This window comes from Chionomys nivalis, chromosome 13, assembly GCF_950005125.1.
Source record: "Chionomys nivalis chromosome 13, mChiNiv1.1, whole genome shotgun sequence".
Lineage (NCBI taxonomy): Eukaryota > Metazoa > Chordata > Mammalia > Rodentia > Cricetidae > Chionomys > Chionomys nivalis.
Genome location: NC_080098.1, coordinates 57,461,947 through 57,465,407, shown reverse-complemented (window position 1 = coordinate 57,465,407; position 3,461 = coordinate 57,461,947). Strand labels below are relative to the sequence as shown.

At 45.4% G+C, this 3,461-nt stretch overlaps 1 non-coding gene across 1 annotated transcript; it reads left to right on the top strand.

The window, feature by feature from the left end:
* Positions 1-2,787: 2,787 nt before the first annotated feature.
* LOC130886292 (U6 spliceosomal RNA) lies at positions 2,788-2,894 on the top strand. The gene has a single exon (XR_009058265.1). It is a non-coding gene; the product is annotated as a U6 spliceosomal RNA (small nuclear RNA).
* The last annotated feature ends 567 nt before the right edge of the window (positions 2,895-3,461 follow it).

Genomic DNA, 3,461 nt, shown 5'->3' with positions numbered 1-3,461 from the left:
ACCTTCACATTCAAGATGCTAGCACACACAAAGACCATGGGGAGAGAACACTCTCCGCAGGCATTCTAAAACACAAGAAGTCTTATTATGGCAAATAATAGCCTCAGTCTGGGTTACACACAGAAGACAGAGCAACCCTACCTTTCTGCCCATTTTGAGCGCAGTAGGGCAGGTAGCATTTCCTGGGAAAGGAGAAGGGATCCACAAACCTGTAATTCTCAGGCAACGCTTTAACTAATGTATGTCTATGACAAACACATTCTCCACTGCTTCCGGTTTCTGACACAAGATGGTATTTCTGAAAATTTATGGTATTATATACATTAATAATATACTAATAACAGTATATTATTCTATGTTAGCATGTGTTGTATTTGTGCATTATATGTCATATCAGTATTGTTACTGAAAGGATAACATTTGTATCACCATTTTAACTAACTCTTAATCTACATTTTTATCTAGTTCTCTGTTTTGTATACACAGGGATGTAATGGTCCAGTGATTGCAAAAATGGGCCGCAATTCTGACTGTGGAAAATCTGGGGCCCAAATTGCTTATAATGAATTAATTGCAGGAACCAAACACATTAGAAGTCTCCTGCTTTCTTGACAGATGCAAAGCAGATTTTACCAGTAATTGTGCCCGGTAACCTGAGAGCTGGCAACCTGTAGTTACAATGACAGCTTCTCTGTGACTGTGGAGGAGGGCTGTGGTGGCTTTGAGATGGATCAAGGAGAGTCAAGTGTCCACAGGCCAGTGATCTAGAGAATAAAGATGGTTCCGTCGTCAGCATCTCTGATTAGTGTGTCAGACAAGATTGGAACTTTATGAGCTGGTAGGGTATAAATCAAAGGGAGACAGAGTTTGGGGGCAGATGGAGCTCTAAAGAGCTGGGTTTTGTCTCCTTCCTTCCTCTCCCCTTCCCCTTTCAGGAATCCTACAACTTTGGACTCAACCCCTGCCTTGGATCACCCACTAGCAGCTCACGAATCTGCACTGGAACCTGGAAGTGCTTTCGTTCACTCCTCAGACAGCTAATATCCCACAGTGAGCCAACATGTGGGTCTCTCTCCCTTCTAGTTATGCAGCTTTCTAGTGGACACACATGAGCTAGGTACCTGGCCTTCATAGGTGAAAAACTCAGTGATTACCCTCTTTTGCATTAAGTTAATATAAAAGGAATTAAGTCTGTATTTGAACCTTCAAGCGGGTCACATTCGTAAAGGACTGGAGTCATGGAAGGAGCTGTCCAGCTTGGTAACCGATAGGTGAAGGCAGCCCATGGATGTGAGCAGACAGAGCCGAACCAACACCGAGACCCTGGGTCTTTCAGGAGCTGAAGAGATGACTCAGTAAGTAAAGCACTCGCTGAGAAAGCATGGAGACCTGAGTTCAGAGCCCTAGCACTTGTGTGAAAGACGGAAATGTGGGCATGAATTACACTGTGGGCAAGCAGTGCTCGTGAGCAGGACAGAAGTCTCAGGGCTTCATGGTCAGCTTGGCGAGGCAGTTGGCAAGGTCTAGGTAAGTCACTGAGGAATTCTGTCTCACAGAATAAGGTGAAGAGCAGCAGAGGAAGGCAGCTGATGCCAATCTCCGGTCTTGATACACGCAAACAGGTATGGGTGTATGCACATGTAATACACGCATATACACAGCATGCACACACACACGCACACACAAAACCTCTGAACCTTTCTGCAACAAAGCAGCATGTCTCATGTCCCTCTTTGTGCACCTGCCAGCATTAGAGTGTCCTCAGAGATAGGGCAACTTGGTCTTTTCCGCTCAGACTTCCATTCAGCAACATGACCAATGCCTGTTTCCTATGATTTTGCAACGGTCTTGCAAAATGATTCCATTTTCATCATGATGAGGAGGGTTCATGAACTGATCCGAACACCGACCACCTGGAAGCGAGAAGTTTCCCAAGGAAGCTCTTGCCATCTTTTCCTCGTGGCCCTACTTCTCACTCCCTTCCCTCTGCTTTAAGCCCTCCAACCAGATTCTACCTGAGGGTGACAGGCTAAATCGGGATGTGCCTCTGTCACTTCGTTCAGCCTGCCCACGTGACCGCTTCAGAGTCACGTGACTGGTGGGAGGGGTCCGGCTACAGCAGAGGAATGCACAGTTGGTACTTCTCCATTGCTGCTCACGAGCTCTGTCAAACAGGAGAGGGGAAAGGCGAAGCACGGTGGCATTGATTAGAGGAATCTGTCCTCTGGTTGCAACCAGGAGGAGTTGCTGAAGTTAGCTAGACCACATGCGAATGCTGACCAAGCGCTAAAGGCGTGATCTCAGATTCAAAGGATGCAAGCAACTGTGTTGAAACATACGAAAGTTGCCTGTTGCATGTGCAGTCCTAGAAAGGGCTGTGCCTCCTCTTTAAGAAGGGATGTACCAACAAGAGGAATCGAATGAAGAGGGATACCCCTGCCAACTCCCCTGGTCCCCTGCCTCATGATAGTGACTGTGGCATAATCATTACCATCTGAAGAGAGGGTGTCTCTCTTGGAGGCCTAATCAACAGTTGGAATTCTGGGTAGGATGCTTTAGTGAGGGGTACAAAGGAACTGATGTCCCTTGGAGAAGTCTGTTCTCACTCCTTGTCCACCTTGCTCTGCTCGGGCGCCAGCTGTCCAAAGTTTTCAAATTCTCTAACTCAATTTCATATAAAACAACTTGCCTCCTACCCTGCCTTTTTGTGCCCAGTCTGAGGCTCAGATCATGGAAGCTTCCATACTAACCTTGGGTTGCTTAAGCAACTTAAAAGTCTCAAGCCTGGTGTTCACTTAGGCGGCACATATATTAAAATTGGAACGATACACAGAAGATTAGCATGGTCCCTGCGCAAAGATGACACACAAATTTGTGAAGCATTCCATATTTAAAAAAAAGAAGTCTCAGCCTGCAAGTCTAGTGTGCAGCTCAGGCTGTGATGAATGAACAATGATCCCAACAACCGGTATCTATGATGTATTGTGAAATGTTCTTATGAGTCCCCTGGATGGGCTATCCCTGAACTACCATGGCAATAGTTGCTGTCTCCTGAGTATCCTCACAGTAGGTCTTCTCCTACCATCTTTTCTATTATATTCATTTTTTTAAAAATCTTTTGAGGCATATTCTCACTATGCAGTCCACACTGGCTTCGAACTCATCATGTTGTGGAAGCTAGCCATAAGCTTCTTCTCTTTCTGCTTCAGTCTTCTGAATGCCAAAAGCAGCCATATCCCACCATATCACAAACTATCCCCATCTTAAAGATGAAGACATGAGAACCTCAAGGAGGTGGTTGTTTAACTGTGCCCTCTATCGCTTTTCTAAGAGAATAATAGCCATGCCTTAGGAAGTGAAGATCTATCCATAGGCCATCAGTTGCCTTCAAAGAGTTTCCTATTAAAAATTGCAATGAAGACTGGGGCTCAACGTCCATTCTTCCTATTTCTTTAATTAAT